The 13,827-nt window shown below is 43.0% G+C and overlaps 1 protein-coding gene across 1 annotated transcript in view; it reads left to right on the top strand.

Annotated features, from left to right (window-relative positions):
• LOC133138612 (polymeric immunoglobulin receptor-like) overlaps positions 1-13,827 on the top strand; it is a 192,544-nt gene that overhangs the window by 25,374 nt on the left and 153,343 nt on the right. The window lies entirely within an intron of this gene.

Here is a 13,827-nt window from a genome sequence, read left to right as displayed (position 1 = left end):
CAGTCATAAGTAACATTTGGTCTCATGCGCTGGTCAGCTTGCTGACTTCCCCCTCCTGGAGCATACATTGTTAGCCCCCACCGTTGGCACACATGTCTGTGGGGGAGAGCTAGAGAAGGATTCTTAGAGGCACCTTCCTTTCTCACATTCCAGAACAGGAATATTGGAGATGGTATAAAGATGTTTCATGATACACAGTATCAGTCTACCTTTGATAGCATAACCATTCAGGAGCCGAGGGGAAACTGGGCAAAAGTTGTCTCTGTAGAAGCCATGTGTTTTAGCCCCCTGCCTGGTGGGCCTGGCTGTAAATTATAGATGGGTGACTCACTTTTAGGGTCAAGAACTAAGGCCTGGATTTCGGAGATAAGGAGAAGAAACCAAACAGTCTGGAATGTCTCCTTTCCTTTCATTCACCCAAATCAGGTTTATCCAAAAGGTATATTACCATGAGAGGCACAAAGACATATTTACAGCATAATGCAGTTATCATGAAAACTCCCAACTACAGCATTCATAGATATGATGGGGCGGCCTGTAGCATGGTGGTTAAGGTCAGGAAGGGCTGCCATGTGTGAGGGGCCTGAGAGCTGGGGTTTCAATGTTGTTTAGACTACCTGTTGGGGAGTTAAGATGTATGAGTGGTCCAAGGCCAGTTGGGTCATGGGAAAAGAATCCTCCCGAACATTGGTGACCTCCCTGTGACCCCATACCTGGTCACTTCCAAGGGGGAAGACTCCGGACAATGCCACAGTGCCCTCATTTGGGCACTGCTGTCATTACACCGGTGACTGCTCTCTTAGATTAAATATTCAAAACTGCTATTAAGATAGTAAATAGACCCGGTAACACCTTGAAAACATTGCCCATGTGATCCTTGTATTATTGCATTAAGTCTTATGTAATGGTAACAGGAATTGCATGTAAAATGGATAATCAGGAGGGAAGTTTCATGATAACTGCAACATAATAAAACATAAGGGTAATCTGTTTGGTATGGATGTGATCTGATAAAATCATGGAATCGGATGAGATACATTTCATACCAAATGGAATTTAATAAACTATAGTTTCAGTATCCCAAGGGAAAACCTACACGTCCTCTCCTGGTAATCATCTCATTTTCCCTACTCAACAACCCCCAAGGGTGGGGGTCTAAATTCCAGATTTGACCACCCCTCCGGGTTGATTTATGGCACTGCCGCCTGGTTCCAAACGTATGATTTGGCATAAAAGCAAGGGAGACAGACCAATCTGGGAAGATCGTATTCGACTTCCCACACAACATGTCTTGGGTATGTATGTATGTATGTATGTGTAGCAGTGGAAGCTCGTATTCGACTTCCCACACAGCATATTGTACATGTATGTAAGTATCAGGAAGATCGTATTCGACTTTCCATACGGCATATTCTATACTCTGTGTTTGTGTGTAGTCCAAGCAGGCTAGGTATGATTATTTACTCTATCTCTATTCTTAATTTGTATATTTTATACTTGATTGTGATATTCTAAAGCTAATAACCTACCTGTCTGCGAATAAACTATTTTGCTTGTAACTTGCGTGATCTCCATGACTCTAATTCATCTTGTACCTTTTCAGCCTAAATTACAACTGAAATACTCAGGGGGAAATGGTGGCCGAAGACCGACCGATCGGCGGGGCGGTACACCTGTGGTAGTTCTAAGCTGTGCGGCCAGCAATTTCTGTCCCTTAAAGGGTCGGGCGACGCACGGCTCTTGTAATCTGGTGCGAAGGGAACCCATGGGCGTTATAGCGCCGGTTCCTGCCAAATTAGCTCGAAGGAGCCCAGTTAATGCTACGCCGACCTGGGCTCGCAACTATCAGGGCAGGTTTGCAAGTATTGTGTTGACTGGACCGGCAGCCTCTGAGTTCTCCACCGAACTGAGATTTCAGCAGTAATGCTAATCCCGGGAGCATCTATTGAGTAATGGTGGCGCAGGTACAAGTCGAATGTAATCACTCCCGAGGTCCGCGTAAGTTGCAAACCCAAATTTCTAAATTATATTTTAAATGGAGTCGGATAAACGAGTAAAACTATAGTAACCACTAAGCGTACAATACGACCCCGTTTGAGAACGGAGAATATTAAGAATTGTACTGATCCGTTTCTGGCCAGCTATAAGCGGGATATGGGGCAGGTCAATCCATATCCGACCCATGGCAACGGACCCAGTATATTCTTAAACATAATTGTGCTCTGTTCTTGTACGGAGGATAATAATTAACCCAACTAATGTTCTCCCAGCAACGGACAAGCACGCAAAACCCCCTTCGGCCCCCGCTAAATTCCGTCATTGGGTTAGCTGTGGGGTTTTACAGTTGGTGACCCCGACGTGATCAAATTTTCATTCATATCTGATTTGTCCGACGTGATGGAAATTTTCATTCATATCAGATTTGTCCGACGTGATCAAATTTCATTACGTGATCAAATTTTCATTCATTTAAGATTTGTCTGCCGATGTGATCAAATTTCATGCATGTGTGTGAAATCTGGAGTTTTACAGTTGGTAAGCTCGACTTGAACAGCTTTCATCCATGTGAGATTCGTCTGCTGAGGCTTACAATGGGTGAGGTGTCTGAAGTTTGCTCCTTCTGGTGGTGTTGCATTCCGGCATGATACCCGTTACCGCGGGTGTGTGGTTTTTCTTCCATCTGGTTTTGCTGTCCTTGGTGTGGTGAGTAGCATAATTTCTTTCATATCGGCATATGTTAGGGAGAGTTGTGTTATTTTACTGCATGTATACTGTTTAGGGGATCGAAATATCCTGGACAGGGCTGGGACCGTAGAATCCAGTCATATTTGCAGGTTACTACCTCTCAGGGTATGTAACGTAATTATTGGAGGAGGTAAAGAGAGAAATGTTGATGTGCATGTTTTGTAACGGCGCTGTGTTGCTGTGGCTATTAGCTTAAAGAGCAAGTAGGCATCGGTAGCAACATGTTTGCAAACAAGCATGTCACAGAGAAGGTAAAAGTGTTTAGAACTGTGTGAAGGGATGAGTGGTTTATGAACTGGTAAGCTTTGAAAGTTGATTAATACATATATGTGTGCGGTCTGTTAGGATGTGCATATATAATATTAATTTTGGAGTAAGCTTGAGCTCCGTTAAAGGTGGCAAGTTTCTCCATTATAATTGCAGAAATTGTTATAAGTTGCAACTGGGTGCTGAATCAGGGGCATAGCCTAGGTTCTAGGTTCCAGACCTAGAAGCAGAGTCTGGAGAGTGCTGATACTGAACCCAGGGTGTCTGTGTTCCACGGCGGGTATACGTCTCAAGCCCTTTGACTGTGGTGGGTATAACAAGTATGGTGTTTATAACAAGACTTGAGACTATCGGGTATCCGTCCGTAGGGAGCAGCAGTTTTAAGTCTCAGTGATTGAGGCCTGTATCAGTGGTTGCGATATCTCTGTATACTAGGCCCGATGTTACGTCATAGGGCCGCTGGGTGCCACAGCAGATATAAGTCTCCACCCCTCTGATACGCTGCTACAAGGTTGGGGAATATTCTGCACGTGGTGCCTATGTCTAGACCTCTGAGACTGGGGGTCGGGTGTCGCCTCACAGAATTTCTGTCTTTCTGAGCTGCTGGAAACTGAGTCCTCTGGCATGTGCTACCTGTATTGGCAACAGTTGTATACTTATAATTAAATGCATAGGCAATAGTTTGTGAAATATTTGTTATAGACATATGTAAAATTAAATCTACTAAATGTTCTATAATAGATGTCACATAGGCTTTGCCCTAGTGGGGATACATTCTTAAATAAAAAGGATGAATTCCCGGATTACATCATTTGTCCTATCGGATAAATTAAATTATTTAGGCATAGGCAAAATGTATAGTGCATCTTGGTGTACCATATTAGTTTCCTCTGCTTCACTTTGTGTGCTCTAGTTGCACCACTGTGAATGCAGATAATTTATATTGTTATATACGGTATACTGCCTGTCTGTGCATGTCCTTTAAGAATTATTAGTTAATAATACTAATATACTTACTTGAATGCCAGTTAGATTAACTGAGGCATGTGTGTACCTAAATCTAATTGTATGTTTGTGTGGTTTCTCCCACTAACACAAACTATATATATATTAGAATATTTTCTAGACCTTAGATAAATCAGTTAATGCCATGAAATGAACCCTTTAAAGTTTTCACTGATTTACAGTGACCTGTGGCATCGGTGCCTATATGGTGAGATGTTTACAACAGGAGAGGTCTTTATAGCCCAATAACACTGAATTGTCTTATATTTTGGAAGGTGTTCCAAATGAAAAATGCTTAAGTAAATTTAAGAGTAAAGGAGAAGAAGCAATTCCTCCTCTTACATTTCTGGGCATAAAACCTAACAAGCGGGGGTCATTTTCTGGCAAGGACTGATTTATGGGTCATTCTACTCCCCCCACAGTTTCAAACTTCTCAGTTCCTCACTGCCCCCCCTCACAGCTCTCACTGCTCCCTTTGCCCTTGTCTCTCCTTCCCTAAGTGTTTGTCACGTGTGGTGTTTCTTGTTGTAAGAGCAGTGAACCTGCACTCTCAATGGTTTATCTTGAGAGAGTGTATGAATTGTTTTGTTTTGATGTTGTTTTTGATTAATTCTTTAATTTGATTACAGATTTATACAGACATTCACCCTGCATAAATGTGTATATTTTTATTGTTTTTAATCATTCTTTAATTTGACATATGGATTTATGCAGATATTCACCCTGCATAAATGTTTATATTTTGAAGCAAATAGCTGCGTTATACATCTTGTGTTTGGTATATGTTAGTTTTAACCGTCCCAGTATTCTGTTCTGCATGCGATATACTGCAATATAGTAGTATGCATGGCTACAGGCACAGCTCGATAATTTAGTTCCTGAATTCTTAGGCAGACGTGCCATCCAAATACTTATAGGATAATTAATTATCCTAAATTTCATCAAGTTTGGTAAACCAGATGATCACTGGTCTCAAACATATCATTCATAGTTTACAAAAAATATATTCACGGCTGTTAGATCTGAAGCGCAGGCGCTCCATTCTATTAGCCGTTCACTTGTCCATCAGACCCATACCATCGAGCGTGTCTTAGCCTGCAGAACATATGCCAAGGGTTGGTTTGCTGCTGCCAGCAAGATATTCTGGACTTTTGTCTGCACAAGAACCCTAGTCATGTCGTAAGGGAATTCATTGAGGCCTTAGGCTGGCATAGGTGGATTGTGTCAGAACAAAGATAAAATATTCTTTATCCACTTCATTAATGTGTCTATGTATTGTTTGTATGTTTACTATAAATAGTTGTACTGTCTATATTGGATTCTTGGTTTCTTTTTCTTTGATTCACCTAAAACAGGTCGATCTAAATTCCACTACCATACGCTCAACCTGCGTAGGAGTGAAGAATCAGGTATTTAAATTAGATCACCGTGTTGGTGCATATCTCTATAAGGGACATGAAGACCATATTGACTACTCGCACTGGTTGTCATGAAACATCTTGTCATTATTATATGTCTAACAATATTTTCCCATTTTGTGCCAAATGTATTGGTGTTCAGTTTTTGTCTGGCCATGCTGAGATCGTCCAGGTGTCTCACCCACAGTCGTACGTTATCAGCGAGATGAGCTCCTTCACGCATGAAGGTCTGACCTTTCCAGCGAGTCACTTGATTGACTGGAAGTGATTGAGGACTTCGTAATGGGTCAGATCTGCGTTCTGAGGAGAATTCCGCTGGAGGTGGACATCTCTCTGTGGTGGAAGGACACTATTTCTGGACAGTGTGCGTGGTCTCTGACTGACCTAATGGACCTGGTGCAACGGGTCGTCCAGGGCTAGCTCCTCTACCAGCTCTGCCCTGGATGCCTACATATGGTGGGACTGGTGGGACTGGGTATTCTGAGGGTCCGTCATCACCAGCCTCATTCCACTCCCTAAAATCTTCTACCCCTGCTGTTTCGGTGCTCAGCCCCCTGCAGGTGCCAACGCTGTCGGGATTGAGACCCCAAGCATCCGCAGGGAATTACATGTACAGCCACGGCTTTCACAGTGACCCCTTGGAACTGTGTTGTTTGTCCCTCGGGGCCATAGGGGGGAATCTGTAAGCCAGTCATAAGTAACATTTGGTCTCATGCGCTGGTCAGCTTGCTGACTTCCCCCTCCTGGAGTATACATTGTTAGCCCCCACCGTTGGCACACATGCCTGTGGGGGAGAGCTAGAGAAGGATTCTTAGAGGCGCCTTCTTGGGCCCTGGAGGCCCCCCTTTTCTCACATTCCAGAACAGGAATATTGGAGATGGTAGAAAGATGTTTCATGATAATCCCAGGTCATATGTTGATGTTTGGTGTTATTCTGATTGGTTCAGTGCGACTGGTGTAATGGTCTAGTTTTTGTAACAGTCTACCTTTGATATCACAACCATTCAGGAGCCGAGGGGAAACTGGGCAAAAGCTGTCTCTGTAGAAGCCATGTGTTTTAGGCCCCTGCCGGGTGGGCCTGGCTGTAAATTATAGATGGGTGACTCACTTTTTAGATCTAAGGCCTGGATTTCGGAGATAAGGAGAAGAAACCAAACAGTCTGGAATGTCTCCTTTCCTTTCATTCACCCAAATCAGGTTTATCCAAAAGGTATATTACCATGAGAGGCACAAAGACATATTTACAGCATAATGCAGTTATCATGAAAACTCCCAACTACAGCATTCATAGATATGATGGGGCGGCCTGTAGCATGGTGGTTAAGGTCAGGAAGGGCTGCCATGTGTGAGGGGCCTGAGAGCTGGGGTTTCAATGTTGTTTAGACTACCTGTTGGGGAGTTAAGATGTATGAGTGGTCCAAGGCCAGTTGGGTCATGGGAAAAGAATCCTCCCGAACATTGGTGACCTCCCTGTGACCCCATACCTGGTCACTTCCAAGGGGGAAGACTCCGGACAATGCCACAGTGCCCTCATTTGGGCACTGCTGTCATTACACCGGTGACTGCTCTCTTAGATTAAATATTCAAAACTGCTATTAAGATAGTAAATAGACCCGGTAACACCTTGAAAACATTGCCCATGTGATCCTTGTATTATTGCATTAAGTCTTATGTAATGGTAACAGGAATTGCATGTAAAATGGATAATCAGGAGGGAAGTTTCATGATAACTGCAACATAATAAAACATAAGGGTAATCTGTTTGGTATGGATGTGATCTGATAAAATCATGGAATCGGATGAGATACATTTCATACCAAATGGAATTTAATAAACTATAGTTTCAGTATCCCAAGGGAAAACCTACACGTCCTCTCCTGGTAATCATCTCATTTTCCCTACTCAACAACCCCCAAGGGTGGGGGTCTAAATTCCAGATTTGACCACCCCTCCGGGTTGATTTATGGCACTGCCGCCTGGTTCCAAACGTATGATTTGGCATAAAAGCAAGGGAGACAGACCAATCTGGGAAGATCGTATTCGACTTCCCACACAACATGTCTTGGGTATGTATGTATGTATGTATGTGTAGCAGTGGAAGATCGTATTCGACTTCCCACACAGCATATTGTACATGTATGTAAGTATCAGGAAGATCGTATTCGACTTTCCATACGGCATATTCTATACTCTGTGTTTGTGTGTAGTCCAAGCAGGCTAGGTATGATTATTTACTCTATCTCTATTCTTAATTTGTATATTTTATACTTGATTGTGATATTCTAAAGCTAATAACCTACCTGTCTGCGAATAAACTATTTTGCTTGTAACTTGCGTGATCTCCATGACTCTAATTCATCTTGTACCTTTTCAGCCTAAATTACAACTGAAATACTCAGGGGGAAATGGTGGCCGAAGACCGACCGATCGGCGGGGCGGTACACCTGTGGTAGTTCTAAGCTGTGCGGCCAGCAATTTCTGTCCCTTAAAGGGTCGGGCGACGCACGGCTCTTGTAATCTGGTGCGAAGGGAACCCATGGGCGTTATAGCGCCGGTTCCTGCCAAATTAGCTCGAAGGAGCCCAGTTAATGCTACGCCGACCTGGGCTCGCAACTATCAGGGCAGGTTTGCAAGTATTGTGTTGACTGGACCGGCAGCCTCTGAGTTCTCCACCGAACTGAGATTTCAGCAGTAATGCTAATCCCGGGAGCATCTATTGAGTAATGGTGGCGCAGGTACAAGTCGAATGTAATCACTCCCGAGGTCCGCGTAAGTTGCAAACCCAAATTTCTAAATTATATTTTAAATGGAGTCAGATAAACGAGTAAAACTATAGTAACCACTAAGCGTACAATACGACCCCGTTTGAGAACGGAGAATATTAAGAATTGTACTGATCCGTTTCTGGCCAGCTATAAGCGGGTTAGGGTTAGGGTTGCACCAAGGTTCACACCACCGCGTACCACCCCAAACGCTTCTCTCTTTGCTTTGTACGATCGGCCAAGAGTTTCATTCCCAATGGCCCTGTTAGCTCCCAACTCTAGTTCAGGTCTACAATAACACCACTCACTGTAGTACCGCTCTGTCCCCTCACTATGTGCTGTTCAGTCGACATGCACAACTACCAGCTGACCAGTGGTAACAGAAGTATGGCCAGAATGGCTTTTCTGTGTCCAGAGAGCAAAGATGGTCCTACTTGTATTTCGCACCGTAATAATTTGTGTGTCTGTCCTGCAAGGATTCCAGGTACCCCTGGGGTGCTTTCTGCTCCCTCATCCCCAGTTCCGGCTGTCATCCACTAGTTCTCTTTCCTTTAGTCCGCCTAACCCTGGCACCCACTATTAATCCAGAGCCAGCTAGTTATGAGCCAGAGGAGGGCCTGCACCAATTGAACTGAATCCACAAGGGGGGCCTGCATCAATTGAACAGGAACCTCAACGGGTGCAGGAGCTAGCTGGGGGCCTTGAGCCACCAGAGGGGGTTGTGCTTAACCCAGAGGATGGAACAGATGAACCCGAGTTACGCTGCTATGAGCGGAGCACTCAAGGCAAAAGGCTCAGCCGCTATCAGGACTGGGTGGTCTGGTTTACCACTAATAATGGACACCTTGCCTCGCTGTTTATAAGCCATGTGGGCCGTTTGTTTTGGTACTCTTTTGTCCCTGTTCTCTCTTTCCCATCTTCCCCCTGATATCACTGCAAGCTTTATTGAATTATCACCATCAGTTTGTCGTGAGCCACGGACCCCTTGCCGAGCTCAGACCTCACGTTCCCACGAGCAGTACCTCACAATGAGGTGTCTCGGGGACGAACTCAAGTACTCCGAACGTCCTGGAGCCCTGGTAAGTTCTACTGAACTTCCAGCCCAGTCTCGAAGTGAAGGGTGTGATGCAAATCTGGTAATCGATGTCCTGTATTCAATGTATTCCTCTAAAGAATCTTTATCACATATGATTATAGTAAGATGTACTTTATTATAATCAATCAAAAGAATAGAGTTATACAGATTACAGTGTACATATCATCTTTTGCAGTTTGCTAATCACATGCAAGTTACATATACCCCTCTTAGCTCTTTCTAAATTACCTTTCCACCACGATGTTTAAAAATCAAGGTACACCCTTCCTTTATCCATCCTCTTTGGCCTTAGCCTTATCCTATAGCTCCCCCTTCTTGACGTTTAAAAAGAAACTATTCCTATAATATTATATTTATCTAAATATGATAATTTCTCTACATTTTTCTACTTTATATAGTATCCTAATAAGAAATAAAAGATATATAAAAGTAAACTTATAATATGTTACTTTTCCTACTTCTACAAGTAATATAGATTATAATTACCACTCCAGCTTTGTTATAATTGTTCTGCGTGGCTCTTTCTTCACCTGAGTCCGCACCGCGTACGTCACTCCTCTCTCCATATCCATATCCTGGAGTGGCGCGCAGAGGGAGCGCGCCACTCCAGCTTGACTGTCTTGCGTTGCTCTCTCTTCAACAGCTCGTAGATATCTTCTGAAGCCAAATTCTGGGATCCTGCTCTAAGGTCTAAAAACTTATCCCTTATATATCTTTTTTGCATACAAAAGTGTACCTTTTTTGATAAGAAATGCCCCCATTATGTCAAGCGGGAAGACATTTATCTTTTATATAACCTGTTTTTTAATGACCATATTAATTATTTCTGTTTTTCCAATTGTCATTTTCTCATACCTCCAAAGAACCGTCCCCAATATTTTATTTCATGGGCCCCTCTGGTTTCCCCCATCTTAATATATGAGTGGAAAAACACTAGCCCTTATGTTGTTTTTAATGAACCTATTCATCACTGATGTCTGTGTCAGTTTCATAATCTCTCCTTGACTTCCTCCAAACTTTGATTTCATGTAAGCCAGACGTTAAAGCCTGCCACCATCCCAACACACTCTTCAGGTGCCCCTCTCCGCGGCGCCTTAAGGGATCTACAAAGGACATCCAGCTAATAGCTGAGTGTAAATCATCCGCCATTAATTATTAATTTTCTTTCGGTATTGACATCCCTTCCGTTTTCCTTATTTTTGTTTTTCTTTAGCCAGGCATTGTGCCCCTCCCCTGTAGGGTTGAGGTATTCTCAGTCAGAACTTTAACCTTGCTCCTTAAAACCCTAAATCTAAGTCCCCCGACTTCAGACTCCTCTACTGACAAGCATGGCTGCTCATTCTCTGAACCACATATTTTTCTTCTTACGGGCGTTCTTACTACCACCTCGATGGCGTGTGCGAGGGGTTAATAATGCATTCCTTTCTAACCCATCCCCCGTCAATCTCTCATCAGGGGGGCCTAGGGCCGGGTCCTCGACAAGTTGACTTGAGACTTGAGGAATGGGTCAGTCTCCCCACAAAATCTGCCACCCACCCGATGCTCCTACCGATGCTCCTGCCAACTGCCACAACCTGGAGAGTTATTTTCTGCCTACTGATCCTGCGTAAAAGGGACGATCCATTTCCTGGCACTTTGGCTGAGTGAGCGATCTTGCAGCGTTTTTTCCAAACCGCTGTTGCTTGACCCGCTGTTTGTCTCTGTGTTTCTTTGTCACCGGGAGCTGTAGCGAGTGCTCCACGGTAGTCGACTTCGTGCTCAATCTCCACCAAAAAGGGATGATCGATGTTCTGGAAAAGTTTCCGAGTGAATGGGCTCCCAGCTGTGTGTACTGATACTAAGACGGTGTATTGCTCTTTTCTTCCTAGATGTCTGCTATCCTGTGGCAACAGGAGCAATTCTGGGCATGTGACATCAAAATACCAAATCTGCTGCCTTACCCGGTAGTCAACCCAGAAACTACATTTAGATTACAACACCTTTGTGAAGTTCCTACCTACGCACTACTAGGAAGCAACCACAAACCTACATTTACTTTGCATATCCTTTAAAATCAACTTTTCCTCTGGCTCTTGGGAATATAAATGTATTTGGGTTGCTTTATTTTAAAACTGTTTAAAATAATAATTATTAATCTTGTTAATTTTAGAGTTTATTGAATTTGAGTTGGTTTTGTTTATTTTGTTGGGGCTTTGTGCACCCCCAGATGATTTTAAATCTTCTTGTTAGTTGGTTCTTGTCTTATTTAAATGGAAATTGTAGTCTCCTTGCTTGTTCTGTAACGTGCCTTGGAGTTAAGAATATGACCAACAAAGACTTAATCCTGTGAATGTAGTGATTTGCCCATACTTTAGCTCACTTTTGATTGACGTGTTGACACTTTGCTTGCTTTGTAGTCTCTCTGAAATTGAACCATGTGGGTTTGGCCTTGATGGAAGAAAACCCCATTGTTATGTATTGAACAGTGCTGGTGTAAAGAGTATTTTTGCCTGAATAAACACAACCCAAATGTATGGATTCTGGATTGAATGGCATTTCTGTTACCTGTTTTGTGCTTCTGTCTTTTGTCCATCAGCTCATTCTGTAGTCCTCCCGTTCATTCATTAGTTTCTGTTTGTCATTTTAGTTAATTCACCTATGTATTTATACCCCTCTGTTTCCCATATTCCTTTGCTATGTGCTTACCTCTGACTTTCCAACATTTTCTGACTGCTTGACCTATATTCCGACCCATTTTGTGTACCCCAACTGTTTTCTGGTTTCTGATGCTGTCGCCATTTTGATCTGGATTCTCCTTTCCTTTACTCAGTTCATGACAACATACACCCAGCCAGAAGCGCAAAGGATACAGAAATAGTTTCTGTTTCTCTCAAACACAAGCTCCACTGAAGAATGGAAGCCTTCAACTCCAAAAGCAATGAGGCTAGCTTTTGTCTTATCCTTCCTCACAGGTAAACATCTTCCCATTGTTCTGTTCAAATTTTACACTGATTTTAATAAGCTGATATAATTCATTATTTTAGTACAAGACGAAGTACTGTTAGTTTCTGCAATGCCAGAGTTTTAATGAACAACACATTTTATCCACACAATTACTGTCTAGCAGAAGTATGGAAACTAAAATAAAATGTTAATATATGGCTTATAATGACCTCAAGTGTACATCAAGAGTAAGCTCTTGCAAATGTGTTTATGTAACATGTAAATGTTCTGTTATAGTTGAATGAAGTAATGTGCGTGTGGTAAGGTGCTGAATATGTTCTATGTAATAACTGGGACATCATTCACAGAGATCACATTCATGACAAATAAATGTTGTTTGAACAGATGTACAGCATTAATGTAAACCATTTTTCCTTTGCCATTTTGGCATCATTATATCGTGCTAAAAAGAATATACTAAGAGTTTAGCATTAACACAAAACACCTCTGTGCTTTTTCTTTAGGAGCCTACTCTGTAAGTGTATCGGGACTGGAAAAGGTGATAAGTCACACCAAAGGAAATGTAACAGTCCAGTGTAAATATGACAAATCTTAAACCGACCATGTCAAATACTGGTGCAAAGTCAATAAGCTGCTTCCATGTACTAAACTGGTCAGTACCAGTGAAGATACTCACAGCAGGATCACTATCAGAGATAATAAAACAGAGGGCGCATTTTACATCACTATGACGGACCTCACCAAGGATGATGAGGGGCAATACAAGTGTGGAATAGAAATAGCACTTGCCTTGTATGAACAGGCCTTGGCGCATGTTGAAGTCAATGAAGGTATGGAGCAATCAAAACAGTGTTAATTTCTTAACAGTGTAATGAATGTAAACCTTTAGTTCACATTGGCAACCAATCCAAACCAAAGTATCATTCGCAAATAGACCAAGGTGGGAATATCAGTGAGCAGTTTCACACCGAGGAACTGCCAAAAGCCAATTATGCGGCTCTTGTGGAGCGGTATAATTGGCTCGCTGCTCCAGAGGGAGGGACTTGGCAGGGTTAGCGGATCGCCATTACCATAACAGCACCCCGGGCGCCTCGGAATCACGGTCACGAGCCTGAGACGAGACAGCTTGAAGAAGGCGTGCCGAGGGATGGGGTGTGGGCGGTGTATCCACCAGCTAACACTAATTGGATTAGATAGGGTTTAATTGGCTACCAAATTGGGAGAAAAAGGGAAACAAAACAAAGCTTTTCAAAGGAACTTTGCCATTTTATTCAGACTGTGGCAATCAATTGTTTCAAAATTGTACATTCCTCTAGATGATACCAGACCTGATCTCCATGGGCCTAGGAATCTGGCATGGCATCCAGCAGTCAAACCATCACATGTCAGTATGCTGCAGATTACACAAAGAGTGTTAAATACTGGTGTAAAGACTCGGGTGCGGACGTCTGCAGCCCCGAGGTGAACACTAATGACAAAAAAAGTGAAGACAGAACTCAGATCAGAGATGACCCTTCCAACAGAGAGTTTGTGATCACCATCAGAAACCTCACAGGAAACGACACAGGCTTGTACTATTGTGGAGTGAAGC

The sequence above is a fragment of the Conger conger genome, chromosome 10, assembly GCF_963514075.1.
Source record: "Conger conger chromosome 10, fConCon1.1, whole genome shotgun sequence".
Taxonomy (NCBI): Eukaryota; Metazoa; Chordata; class Actinopteri; order Anguilliformes; family Congridae; genus Conger; species Conger conger.
Note: the sequence above shows the minus strand (reverse complement) of the source record. Positions and strands in the feature narration are given on the sequence as shown.